Source organism: Somniosus microcephalus, chromosome 4 (assembly GCF_052327205.1).
Source record: "Somniosus microcephalus isolate GS21.2 chromosome 4, FLI_Smic_1.0, whole genome shotgun sequence".
Taxonomy (NCBI): Eukaryota; Metazoa; Chordata; class Chondrichthyes; order Squaliformes; family Somniosidae; genus Somniosus; species Somniosus microcephalus.
The window spans coordinates 199,481,696-199,496,650 of record NC_140990.1 but is presented as its reverse complement, the minus strand read 5'-3'; the positions used below and the strand labels follow the sequence as shown (position 1 = coordinate 199,496,650).

Below are 14,955 nucleotides of genomic sequence, written 5' to 3'. Positions count from 1 at the left end.
GGATCTGCCGCAGCGATAACATCTCTCGAAACCCTGTGTCATTTCATGGATGCCGAAGTCCTGTGTCTTTTGTTGTACCTCTGCAGCTCCTCTTGCGGCTGTTTCGTATGATACAGCCATACTGAAAACCTTGTCCAGTGTTAAATCTTTTTCAGAAAGCAGCCTTTTCTGTGTTCCTTCACTTAGGAGACCGCAGACGAATTTGTCTCGAAGATAATCTGCTAGTCCTGCCCCGAATTGGCAGTGCTTTGGTAGCTTTCTTAATTCGGTGAGGTAATCAGCGTTACTTTCATTCTTGTGTTGATTCCTCTTGAAGAATTTGAATCGTTCCGCTATCAGCAGCGGTGTTGGGTTTAAGTGCTCCTGTAGGGTATCAACAATTTCTTTAAAATTCTTGTCCTTTGGTTTGGCTGGAGTGATTAAGTTTCGTAACAGCCCGTATGTCTTTGCGCCCATTAGATTTAGAAGTACTAACGCTTTTTTTTCATTTTCTATTCCATTTGCGGTGCAATATACCTCCACTCTTTCCACATATGTGGTCCAATCCTTTATCTCGTTATCAAAAGCATCAATATTGCCAAACTTAGGCATCCTAGAAAAAAATGGCGCTTCCCGCGCTATTCTTTCTTTTCTGCAGAAAAGATATGGCGCTTCCCCGCCGCTGCTGCCGATGACAACGCTGTTTCCCGCCGGTTTCCCTTTTTATTTATTTATTTACAGGTGGAGACTCGTTCCCGCCGGACTCTCTCTGCTAGGTCTGAACGCCGACCTGCTTGCAGCACCGGCCGTCTCCCGAGTGCTCCCTCCCCGTCTGTTGCTGCTTGCCTCCGCCTTCGCTGCTTGGCCTAGCTGCAGAGCCAGCCGCTGGAGCCCCAGCCCGACGCCCAGGAAGGATTATTGCAGTACCTGCCACCAGCTCGGCTAGCTGGTGAAACCACAGCTTTTTCTTTTTCTTGATTTTCTTTGACTTTGGACACCAGAGGAATCGATGTCCTTGAGGTGCTGCCGAATTGCAGGTAAGTCCGTTTCCAATTCGTCGCCACTGTTGTATCCATGTGTTAATAGAGACACTGAAGACAGGAGTTGGTTTCACAGGTGTTTACTGAACAAAGTCTGGAGGGGAACTAACTGATACAACACAATATACAGGCTTATATAGCCCGAGTGGCCATTACCGACATTACAGTACACAGGGGGCTCTTAAAGGCACATACACTACAATTTCCACTGGAAACAGTTTCTCCTTATTTACTCCATCACAACCATTCATGATTTTGAACACCTCTATCAAATCTCCTCTTAGCCTTCTCTGCTCTAAGGAGAACAACCTCAGCTTCTTCAGCCTCTCCATATAACTGAAGTCCCTCATCCCTGGTACCATTCTAGTAAATTTCTTCTGCACCCTCTTCAAGGCCTTGACATCCTTCCTAAAGTGTGGTGCCCAGAATTGAGCACAATACTCCAGCTGAGGCCTAACCAATGTTTCATAATGGTTTGGTGTGGAGATGCCAGAGTTGGACTGGGGTGGACAAATGTAAGAAGTCACACAACACCAGGTTATAGTCCAACAGCTTTATTTGAAATCACAAGCTTTCGGAGCGCTGCTCCTTCGTCAGGTGAAGTGGAGAAATGCATAAAGACACAGCTTATATAGTCAGAGAATAATGTCAGATGTTTACAGGTAAGATTACCTGTAAACATCTGACATTGTTCTCTGACTATATAAGCTGTGTCTTTATGCATCTCTCCACTTCACCTGACGAAGGAGCAGCGCTCCGAAAGCTTGTGATTTCAAATAAAGCTGTTGGACTATAACCTGGTGTTGTGTGACTTCATAATGGTTTAGCATAACTTCCTTGCTTTTCTACTCTATTCCTCTATTAATAAAACTGAGGACCACATATGCTTTTTTAACAGTCTTCTCAATTTTTCCTGCCAGCTTAAAGATTTGTGTACATACTCCCACAGGTTTCTCTGTTTCTGCACCCCCTTAAAATTGTACTATTTAGTTCATATTGCCTCTCCGCATTCTTCCAACCAAAATGTATCACTTCACACTTCTGTGTTAAATTTCATCTGCCATGTGTCTGCCCATTTTACCAGTCTATCTGTATCTTCCTGAAGCCTGTTACTATCCTTTTCATTGTTTACTAAATTTCTGAGTTTTGTGTCATCTGCAAATTTTGAAATTATGTCCTGTACACCCAAGTCTAGGTCATTACTAAATATCTAAAAAGCAGTGGTATTAATACCGAGCCCTGGGGAACACCACTGTAACTTCTCTCCAGTTGCGTGCAGCAACCATTCACTACTCTCTGCTTTCTGTCCCTTAACCAGTTTTGTATCCATGCTGCCACTGTCCCTTTAATTCTATGGTTTTAATTTTGCTGTCAAGTCTATTATGTGGTAATTTGTCAAACGCCTTTTGAAAATCCATGCAAATCAACCACATTACCCTCATCAACCCTTTCCATTACTTCATCAAAGAATTCAATCAAATTAGTCAAACACGATTTGCATTTAACAAATCCATGGTGACTTTCATTTATTAGCCTTTATTTTTCCAACTGCCAATTAATTTTGTCCCAGATTATTGTTTCTAAATGTATCCCCAGCACCGACATTAGGCTGTCTGGCCTCTAGTTGCTGGGTTTATCCCTCTCCCCTTTTTTGCAAACCTCCAGTCCTCTGGCACCACCCCCATATCCAAGGAGGATTTGAAGATTGTAACCTGAGCCTCCACAATTTCCACCCTTACTTCCCTCAGCAACCTAGGATGCATCCCATCCAGACCAGGTGACTTTTCTACTTTTGAGTACTGTCAATCTTTTAAGTACCTCCTCCTGATCTATTTTTATCCTATCCAATATCCCTACTGCCTCCTCCTTTACTGCTACATTGGTAGCATCCTCTTCTCTAGTGAAGACAGATGCATAGTCCTCATTTAGTACTTCAGCCATGCTCTCTGCCTCCACAAGATGATCTCCTTTTGGTCTCTAATCAGCCCTACTCTTCCTTTGCTGCCCTTTTACTATTTATATGTATATAAAGAACTTTCGGTTTCCTTTTTATGTTAGCCGTGAAGCTATTCTCGTACTCTCTGCCCCCTTATTCCCTTGTTAAATCACCTCTGTACTTTCTATATATGGCTTATCGGGAGAAGGCAGCAGCAGCCAACTTCCTGACACAGTGGGTGGTTCTGCTGCACAGGATGGGAGGAATAAGAGCGGGAGAGCTATAGATAGGGGAATCTGTTGTAAGAGGAATAGATAGGCATTTCTGCGGACGCAAACGAGACTCCAGGATGGTATGTTGCCTCCCTGGTGCAAGGGTCAAGGATGTCTCAGAGCGGCTGCAGGGCATTCTAGAGGGAGAGGGTGAACAGCCAGTTGTCATGGTGCATATAGGTACCAACGATATAGGTAAAAACCGGGATGAGTTCCTAAAAGCTGAATATAGGAAGTTAGGAGGTAAATTAAAAAATAGGACCTCAAAGGTAGTAATCTCAGGATTGCTACCAGTGCCACATGCTAGTCAGAGTAGAAATAGAAGGATATTTCAGATGAATACGTGGCTAGAGGAATGGTGCAAGGGGGAGGGATTCAAATTCCTGGGACATTGGAACGAGTTCTGGGGGAGGTGGGACGAGTACAAACTGGAGGGTTTGCACCTGGCTGGGACCGGGACCGATGTCCTAGGGGGAGTGTTTGCTAGTGCTGTTGCGGAGGGTTTAAACTAAAATGGCAGGGGGTTGGGAACCTGTGCAGGGAGACAGAGGCAAGGGAAACAAGGATAGAAGCAAAAGACAGGAAGGAGAAAAGCAAAAGTGGCAGTCAGAGAAATCAAGGGTGTAAATCAAACATGGCCACAGTAAATAATAATTCTAAAAGGACTGAGAGTGTTAAAAAAACAAGCCTGAAGGCTTTGGCCTAGAAATTCAGTAGCGCCCCGTTTGGGGCGCCAGCCTCACCAGGGCGCTAAAAGTAGCGCCTCGGAAGTAGTCGCGGCCGCCCGCCGGAAATTCACTTTGCGCACCCCAGAGGGAAGCGCGGCGCTACTCGATGCGCCCCGCATCCCACTTGGGGCGCTGCAGCTGAAGATCGCGGCGCAACGTGCCGCAGCGCCACTGCAAGCCTTCCTCCCCTTAAAGGAGAAGTGCCGGGCTCTTCGAACGCAGTCGGCACTCCGCGCGGGGGCGGGGCTCAGGAGGCCGGGGACAGCAGCGCGGAGAGGTGCTGGCAGGCGGCCAGCAAAAAAAATGGCCGACCCGCACCTCTCCTTTAATTAGCGCCTCTACCGCCGCAGGTAGGCCCCCTGAATCGGTCGCAAATAGCGTCCGGCGTTAAAGCAGGGGGCGCAACTAAGTATCGCGATCGGGGTGGTAGCGGGGCGCTGCGCACACTGATGACGTCATCGGTAGCGGCGCAGCGCTAACGGCTAGCGCCGCCATTAGCGTTCCGCTAAATTTAGTGGGAGGTGTGGCCAGTGGCTTGTGACCCACTTAGCACCCTCTTAAGGCGCTAACGGGTGGCGCAGCCCACTGATTTTCTAGGCCTTTGTGTCTTAATGCGAGGAGCATTCGTAATAAGGTGGATGAATTAGAGACGTGCGCAATAAGGGCACAGCAGTTATCATGGGTAACTTTAATCTACATATAGATTGGCCTAACCAAATTAGTAACAATTCCGTGAAGGAGGAATTCCTGGAGTGTATACGGGATGGTTTCCTGGACCAACATGTCGAGGAACCAACTAGAGATCAGGCCATTTTAGACTGGGTATTATGTAATGAGAAGGGATTAATTAACAATCTTGTTTTGCGAGGCCCCTTGGGGCGGAGCGATCATAATATGATAGAATTCTTCATTTAGATGGAGAGAGAAGTATTTGACTCAGAGACTAGGGTCCTGAATTTAAATAAAGGAAACTACGATGGTATGAGGCGTGAGTTGGCTAGGATGGATTGGGGAACGTTACTTAAAGGGTTGACGGTGGATAGGCAATGGCAACCATTTAAAGATCGCATGGATGAACTACAGAAATTTTTCATCCCCGTTTGGCATAAAAATAAAACAAAAAAGGTGACTCAACCGTGGCTAACAAGGGAAACTAGGGATAGCATAAGATCCAAGGAGAGGACATTATAAATTGGCCAGAAAAAGTAACAAACCTGAGGATTGGGAGCAGTTTAGGATTCAGCAAAGGAGGACAAAGGGATTAATTAAGAGGGGGGAAAATAGAGTATGAGAGTAAGCTTTCAGGGAACATAAAAACTGACTGTAAAAGCTTCTATAGATATGTGAAGAGAAAAAGATTGGTGAAGTCAAGTGTAGGTCCCTTGCAGTCAGAATCAGGGGAATTTATAATGGGGAACAAAGAAATGGCTGACCAATTAAATACATACTTTGGTTCTGTCTTCACAAAGGAGGACACACATAACCTCCCAGAGATGTCGGGGAACATAGGGCCTAATGAGAGGGAGGAACTGAATGAAATCAGTATTTGTAGGGAAACGGTGTTAGGGAAATTGATGGGATTGAAGGCCGATTAATCCCCAGGGCCTGATAATCTACATCCTAGGGTACTTAAGGAAATGACCCTAGAAATAGTAGATGCATTGCTGGTCATCTTCCAAAACTCTATAGACTCTGGAACAGTTCCCATGGATTGGAGGGTAGCTAATGTAACCCCACTATTCAAAAAAGGTGGTAGAGAGAAATATATATTAATGATCTAGACGAGGGAACTAGATGTAATATCTCCAAGTTTGCAGACAACACAAAGCTGGGTGGGCGTGTGTACTGTGAGGAGGATGCCGAGAAACTCCAGTATGATTTGGACAGGCTGGGTGATTGGGCAGATGCATAGCAGATGCAGTATAATGTGGATAAACGCGATGCTATCCACTTTGGTGGCAAAAACAGGAAGTCAGATTATTATCTGAATGGCAATAGATTGGGAGAAGGGGAAGTGGAAGGAGACCTAGGTGTCCTTGTGCACCAGTCGCTGAAGGTAAGCATGCAGGTGCAGCCGGCGGTTAAGAAGGCAAATGGTATGTTGGCCTTCATAGCGAGAGGATTCGAGTACAGGAGCAAGGATGTCTTGCTGCAGTTGTACAGGGCCTTGGCGAGACCACACCTTGAGTATTGTGTGCAGTTTTGGTCGCCTTATCTGAGGAAGGATGTTCTTGCCATGGAGGGAGTGCAGCGAAGATTCACCAGACTGATACCTGGGTTTGCAGGAATAACGTATGAGGAGAGATTGGGTCGATTGGGCTTATATTTGCTAGAGTTTAGAAGAATGAGAGGGGATCTCATTGAAACTTATAAAATTCTAACAGGACTAGACAGACTAGATGCAGGAAGGATGTTCCCAATGGCAGGGGAGTCCAGAACCAGGAGTCACAGTCTAAGGATAAGGGGTAAGCCATTTAGGACAGAGATGAGGAATTTCTTCACCCAGAGAGTGGTGCACCTGTGGAATTCTCTACCACAGAAGGCAGTTGAGGCCAATTCATTAAATATATTAAAGAAGGAGTTAGATATATTTCTTAAGGCTAATGGGATCAATGGATATGGGGAGAAAGCAGGGCCAGGGTACTGACTTTGGATGATTAACCATGATCTCATTAAATGGCGGAGCAGGCTCAAGGGGCCGAATGGCCTACTCCTGCTCCTATCTTCTATGTTTCTATTCAGCTTGGCTCTCTACTATATTATGAACCTTACAATTGTCATAAACCTCCTTTTTTCTGTCTCATTTTAACCTCTATATCTTGAGTCATCCAGCGAATTATAGCCTTGGATGCTCTTTTCCCCTCATGGCAATGTGTCTAGTCTGTACCCAAACTGTTTCATCTTTGAAGGCCTCCCATTGCTCATTTAATGTTTTACCTGCCAACCTTTGCTTCCAATCCACCTGGGCCATGTCCCTTATCAACTCACTGAAATTAGCCCTCCTCTAGTTGAATATTTTGACGGTTGATTTTTCCTTGCCCTTTTCCATGACTACTCTAAACCTAATTATATTGTGATCACTGTTTCCCAAATGCGCTCCCATTGAAACATGCTCCACTTGCCCCACTTCCTTTCCCAGAACTAGATCTGGCATTGCTTCCTTCCTTGTTGGGCTGGAAACATACTGATCTTGTACACATTTCAGGAATTCCTCCCGTTCTTTGCCTTTTACACTGTTGTTTTCCCCAGTCTGTATTAGGATAATTGAAGTCACTGATTATCACTACTGTATTGTTCTTGCATCTGTCTGCAAGTTGCTTGCAAAATTGCTTCTCTATCTCCTTCCCAGTATTTGGTGGCCTATAGTATACACCCAGTAGTATAATAGCTCCTCCATTGTTCCTTAATTCTAACCAAATAGATTATGGGCCAAAAATTGTGATCGGCGGCGTAGCTCCAGAGTACGCCGCTGAACTACGAAAAGAATACTTACTTACCTTGAGCAAGTCCCAGAACGGAGACTTCCTCGTCAGAGCTCTGCGCAGTGTGTGACATCAGGAAGGCCAGGAGCGCAGCGTACAGCCTACACGTAAGGGAAGACACGCCCACAAAAGCTGTCAAAAATAAGCCACGCCCACAGAAACGTCTTTCAGTTCCTTCCATTGAAATTACATTTTGTAAACTTTTTATAAACTTTTTATTAAACTGGTATTTGGACTTATTTCAGCATTTTATGTTTTTTTTGTCCAAATTCTCAATTTATTAGTCCCCATGTATACAACTTCCTGTTTTGATACTCAGTAAAGGTCTAACAATGTTTTATATCTCCTACAAGTAATGTTGTTGAACTTCAGAAAGAGATTCCCAGCCATATATTCAATGTTAATTTTTCAGGATTAAAATATATTATTCAGACCTCATTTAGACTGGTAATAGATAAATCTATTTTCATCATTATAGATGCGTTATATTGGTCCGGATATTCCGATCCCTATGGGTGTATACGACCCGTAGGAACATTGGAAATGCCGGTTTCAGGCATGCACAGTGCATGCGCTGAAAACCAGCATTTCTGATCTGTCGAGAATGCTATTGACAGATCGGACGCCTGCCCTAGAGAAGGGCCTCTATGGGCGGGTAGTTCCGCTTTCTGGAGACCCTCCGCCCGCAGAAAACCCTTAGAATTCTTACACCTGGTAAAAGCAGGTGCAAGGCCTGCTTTGACCAGGATAAGAGTTGAAAAAAAAGGTTTTAAATTTTTTTTTCAGTCATTTATCATTTAAAAATACTTTTAAAAAAGGTAAGTTTAGTTTTAGCCCCGTAAAAAACTTCAATTATTTTTTCAAAAAATTAAATTTTTGTTTAAAATACTTAATTTATTTGCCCAGAACTTGGTGTCGGGGGCTTGCCGCGTGTGCAAGCCCCCGATGTGCACTTACCCAGCGCACCGACATCTGAAACCTGTCCCGCAGTGGATTTCCTGTCAGTGGCCAGGTTCTGATGTCGGCGCGCTGTGCTAACCTGACCCAGCGGCGTAGTTAGTGCGATGTGCCGGCTGGGATCAGGTGAGTAATGTTCAGCCAATCAGGGGAGGGGAAACTTCATTCATAAGTTTGAGAGTAAGAACTGTCAAACTCATGAAGTACTGCACCCCAAAACACTACTTAAACTTTAAATAAAATTTTAAAAAACATCCCAATCATTAAATTAAGTATAAATAAGTTTAAAAAAATAATTTAAACAATTTTTTTTTTTGGAAAAAAATAAATTTTTAATAAAAAGGGTCTAAACTTACCTTATTGTAGATTCTTTAAAATAATAAACCTGTGGGGGAAAAAAAAATTCTAAATTGCACTAAAACACCACTTACCTGTAAAAATAAATACTTACGTGTGCTTTTTACAAGCGTAAAGACCGGAGGCCTTTACACATGCGCAAATCCCCCAAAACAGAGGAAATCCAAGACGCACGCGCTGCCCCCTACAGCGCACGCGCTAGCCTCTTCACCTCTTGGGTTAGAGGAGAGGAAATGCCGGTTTTCAGCGCATGCGCTGTGCATGCTGAAAACCGGCATTTCCTCCGGCCAGACGCGTGAGTACCCCTTCTGTACTCACGCGTTTGGGGAGGAATTACTGCCCCATTGTAATTTCAACTAATTTTTAAAAGGTGATGGTTTAAAAAAAAAAAATTATTTGAAGTTTTACAGTGTTTTTTCATTGATCACCTTATCTGAGGAAGGATGTTCTTGCCATGGAGGGAGTGCAGTGAAGATTCACCAGACTGATACCTGGGATGGCAGGAATGACGTATGAGGAGAGATTGGGTCGATTGGGCTTGTATTCGCTGGAGTTTAGAAGAATGAGAGGGGATCTCATTGAAACTTATAAAATTCTAACAGGACTAGACAGACTAGATGCAGGAAGGATGTTCCCAATGGTCGGGGAGTCCAGAACCAGGGGTCACAGTCTAAGGATAAGGGGTAAGCCATTTAGGACAGAGATGAGGAGGAATTTCTTCACCCAGAGAGTGGTGAACCTGTGGAATTCTCTACCACAGAAGGCGGTTGAGACCAATTCATTAAATATATTCAAGAAGGAGTTGGATAGATTTCTTAAGGCTAAAGGGATATGGGGAGAAAGCAGGTACTGAATTTGGATGATCAGCCATGATCCCATTAAATGGCGGAACAGGCTCGAGGGGCCGAATGGCCTACTCCTGCCCCTATCTTCTATGTTTCTATCTCCATTCATATATTTGACAGGTCTATCTGTCAAATGTATGAAGGGCGATTCCCTTCTTTGGCTCCCATGGCCCACGTGATCCCAGGGACGCTTGCGAACCGCATGTGCCTCTGGGATACATGGGCCCTGCGCACTTGGAGTTGGAGAGGTCCAGGAACGGAACTATATGCACCTCGGGAGCCCTCAGGTAAGTGCGGAGATTTTTTCCAGATCGGAGGCCTCCGCACGCGAGAAGCCTCCAATCGGAAAATATGGCCCATTGTTTGCTATGTTGTTCACTTTTGAGTTGAAAGGGCAGAATTGGTCACTGAACTCTGATAGATGCTCACTTTATTTAACTTTCTTATCCAACTTCCCAAGTAATTAAAATGAAACTCGAACGACAAAAAAAGTTTCATCCACCAAAACGTGCACAATATACATCTGCTATTAATAAATCAGCCTAAAACCATCTAATCATCTGTCTGCTGGGTTCTTTGTTCTAACATAAAACATTATCGCAAAAAGCTGTATTCATCACACAGAAACCTCACAGGATGAATGAGATTATTTTCCTCTGTATATCAATGAATCAATTGAAATAGCTCTGCAGTCAGTTCCTGTTAAGCGAGTAGTCTGTTTGCCACATTTTTCTCCAATATTCATGAACCTTTTTTATTGCAAGTGTCAGATATTTTCTCAGTGCCTTTTTTCCTAAAATTGCTTTGTAGCATTGTTAAGAAAACATGCAAGAGGGAGAGCAATAAATGCTGTGAACCAGAAACGGGCTGCGGACTAATAATTTTGCAATGTATTTCCAATCAAAATCGATTGATAAGATTGTAAACGGTACTATCCTGCCTTGGTATTGGGGAAATGCAAAGTGGTGATTTTTCAACTGCAGATCTTCTTTTATGATATGAAACAGGTTCCTACGCCTGCTTTCACTAACCATAAGAAAAACGTCCGTAATTGTTGGGCAGCTGGTGGACAAATAGCCCAACTCTGTCCCAACAATTGTTTTTTCCAAGGCGGCGCAGATGATTTGTTAAGTCGTACCTTGACAGATTGCAAGTTCGGGATTTAGTGCATGTGGAAATCCCAAACTTGTGATATATTTCAAAGGCAGTATGATGGCGTACTCCGAGTATGTCGTCATACCCACCATAAAATTTGGGCCAATGCCTTTGAACACTCAAGTACATCATCTGTTTCTAGTGCTGTAATAGTATCTTTGATCAATACTGCCACAACATATCTTTTTGTCCTTCCCTATCTTTTCTGAATACATCTAGTTAATAATCCCACCTGGAGCCTCATAGTTCATTTAGAATATTATGTAATTCATAATAACAAGACAATATGGTGCCCTCTGCTATGATCTAGAAAAGCATCTATTGGCAGCATAGAAGACCATACAGTTGCTTTATCCCAATGTTGGCTGTGTTTTACTTAAGTGTACCTGTCCCATAAGGTTCAATTAAGAAGGAGGCCATTTGGCCCATCGTGCCTGCGCCAGCTCTTTGGTAGAGCTATCCAATTAACCCCACTCCCCTGCTCCTTCCCCGTAGCCCTGTAATTTCTTTCCCTTTGAGTATTTATCCAGTTCTCTTTTGAATGTTACTATTGAACCTGTGCTTCCACCACCCTTTCAGGCAGTGCATTCTGGATCAGAACTTTCTGCGTAAAAATTCCCCCCCCCCCCCCAACAATTCCTCATGTCACCGCTGGTTCTTTTGCCAATCACTTTAAATCTGTGTCCTCTGGTTACCGACCCTGCTTCCACTGGAAACAGTTTCTCCTGAGTTACTCTATCAACACCCTTCATGATTTTGAACACCTCTATCCAATCTCCTAACCTTCTCTGCTGTGAGGAGAACAACCCCAGTCTCTCCACATAACTGAAGCTCCTCATCCCTGATGCCATTCTGATGAATCTCTTCTGCACTAAGACCTTGACATCATTCCTAAAGTGTGGTGCACAGAATTGAACAAACTACTCCAGCTGAGGTCAAACCAATGTTTTATAAATGTTTAGGATAACATCCTTGCTTTTGTACTCTTTTCCTCTGTTTATAAAGCCATGGATCCCATATGCTTTTTTAACAGCCTTTTCAACTTGTCCTGCCACCTTCAAAGATTGTGTACATACACCCTCAGGTCTCTCTGTTCCTGCACCCCCTTTAAAATTGTACCACTTAATTTATATTGTCTCTCCTCATTCTTCCTACCAAAATGTATCGCTTCACATTTCATCTGCCATGTGTATTCCCATTTCTATATCCTCCTGAAGTCTGTTACTATCTTTTTCATTGTTTACTAGATTTCCAAGTTTCATGTCATCTGCAAACTTTGAAATTATGCCCCATATATCCAAGTCTAGCTCATTAATATATATCAAGAAGAGCAGTGGTCCTAATACTGACCCCTTGGGAACACCACTGTATACTTCCCTCCAGTCTGAAAAACAACCATTCACCACTACTCTCTGTTTTTTGTCCCTTATCAATTTCATATCCACACAGCCACTGCTGCTATAATGCCATGGGCATTAATTTTGCCATCAAGTCTATTATGTGATACTTTTTGTCAAATGCCTTTTGAAAGTCCATATAGACTCTTCAACCACATTGCCCTCATCAACCCTCTCCACTACTTCACCCAAAGAACTCAATCAAGTTAGCCACACACAATTTGCCTTTAACAAATCCGTGCTGACTTCCATTAATTATCCCATACTTTTCCAAGTGCCAATCAGTTTTGTCCTGGATTAGCATTTGTAAATGTTTCTCCACCACCGAAATTAGACTGACTGGCCTCTAGTTGCCGGGTTTATCCCTCTCTCACCTTTTTTGAACAGGGGTGTAACATTTGCAATCCTCCAGTCCTCTGGCACCTCACCCATATCTAAGGAGGATTGGAAGATTATGACCAGAGCCTTCACAATTTACATCCTGACTTCGCTCAGCAACCTAGGATGTATCCCATCCGGACCAGGTGACTTTTCTACTTTGAGTACTGCCAACTTTTTAAGTACCTCCTCTTTATCAATTTTTATCCTATCCCAATATTGCTACTACCTCCTTTTTTACTGCTACATTGGCAGCATCCTCTTCTCTAGTGAAGACTGATGCAAAGTATTCATTTAGTACCTCTGCCATGCCCTCTGCCTGCACAGGAAGATCTCCTTTTTGTTCCTTAATGGGCCCCACTATTACCCTTTAACTATTTATATGTTTATAAAAGATTTTTGGATTCCCTTTTATGTTGGCTACTAGTCTATTCTCACATTCTCTCTTTGCCCCTCTTATTTCCTTTCTTCCATCTCCTCTGTACTTTCTATATTAATTTTGATTCTCTACTGTATTTTCAACCTTACATTTGTCATAAGCCTCCTTTTTCTCTTTCATTTAATCTCTATGGCCTAGAAATTCAGTGGGCTTTGCGCCCAGTTACCGCCCAAAGAGGGCTTCTGCGGCACTTGAGGAGTTTGCGCTGATATTCAGCGCTGCAGTAATGGCGGCGGTAGCCGGTAGCGCTGCGCCGACACCGATGACATCATCGGTGTGCGCAGTGCCCCGGTTCCGCCCCGCTACCGGCCCGACGCCCATATTTAGTTGCGGCCGCCTCTTCCGCAGTGGCCGCAAACAACGATGTGAAGACGGGGCCGTCCTGCAGCCTTAGTGGGGCGAGTTAAGGCGGAGGTGCGGCCGGCCGCTTTTTCGGCGGCCGCCTGCCCGCACCTCCTTCCCCGGCCTCCTCCACCTCCCCCCGCCGGCATTGCCGGCTGTTTTCCGGGAGCCCGGCACTTCTCCGTGGTGCCGGGCTCATTTGCCGGCACTATCAAGCGGCGATCTCCCCGTTGCAGGCACCTCCCCCTTAAGAGAAGGAGGAAGGCCTGCAGTACCGCAGCCTGCCGCCCCGCAGCGGGTGGCGCTGCGGCACCTAGCGCGCCGAAATTCAGTTTCAGCGCCCCAAGCGGGGGCGGGCACACCCTGGAATAGCGGCCGGTTTCGACTTGGGGCGCAGAAACTGAATTTCCGACGGGCGCAACTGGCTCCGCGCGCAGCGCTAACTTCTGGGCGCTAGCCAGCTGGCGGGCCCAAAGTGAATTTCTAGCCCTATATCTTTTAGTCATCCAGGGAGCTCTAGCTTTGGACGTGCTGCCCTTGCTCAATGAAATGTGTCTACTCTGTACCCAAACTCTCTCTTCTTTGAAGGCCTCCCATTGCCTATATTACAGCAGTGACTATAATTCAAAAAGGTATTTAATTGGATGTAAAGCACTTTGGGACGTCCAGCATTCATGAAAGATGTTATATAAATGCAATTCTTTCTTTCTTTTTCTTTGTTGTTTAATTACTGTTTTGCCTACCAAATTTTGATTCCAATCCACCTGGGCCAGATCAAGTTTCAACTCACTGAAATTAGCCTTCCTCCAGTTAAGTAAATTTATGCTTGATTGTTTTGTATCCTTTTTCATAACTATTCTAAACCTGACGTTATGATCACTGTTCCCCAAATGGTCCCCGACTGAAATATGCTCCATTTGCCCCATTTCATTTCCCAGAACTAAATCCAGCACTGTTTCCTTCCTCGTTGGGCTGGAAACACACTGATCAAGAACGTTCTCTTGTACAAATTTCAAGAAGTCTTCCCTGTCTTTGCCCTTAACACTTTTAATATCTAAGTCTATATTAGGATAATTGAAGTCTCCCATTATCACTACTGTATAGTTCTTGCATCTTTCTGTAATTTGCCTGCATATTTGCTCCTCGTCTCCTTCCCACTATTTGGTGGCCTATAGTATACACCCAGTAGCATAATAGCTCCTCAATTGTTCCTTAATTCTAACCAAATAGATTCTCTTAGACCTCTCAACTACATCAGCCCTTTCCAGTGCTTTATAGTTTATTTGATCAATACTGCCACCACCCCCTCCTTTTGATCCTTCCCTATCTTCCCCGAATACATTGTAGCCAGGGATATTAAGTTCCCAACCCCTTCATTGAACCAAGGCTCTGTAATTGCCACTATATCATAGTGCCATGTGGCGACTTATCCCTGCAGTTCACCAACCGTATTTACCATGCTCCATGCATTTATGCACATCAAATCCATCTTAGCAGGCAAACCCTCACATTTGCCCACTGTCTGATCCTACCTATTGCTGAACTATTCTTTTCTCTAGTGCTATTCGTGTCTCCCAGCCCTCCGTGCACTTTGTTGCTCCTCTCAAGTGTTTCATCCTAGTGCCTATTCCCCAGCCAAATTAGATTA

At 44.3% G+C, this 14,955-nt stretch overlaps 1 protein-coding gene across 4 annotated transcripts in view; it reads left to right on the top strand.

The window, feature by feature from the left end:
- Nucleotides 1-14,955, top strand: part of LOC147120126 (collagen alpha-3(VI) chain-like) — a 221,310-nt gene that overhangs the window by 97,956 nt on the left and 108,399 nt on the right. The window lies entirely within an intron of this gene.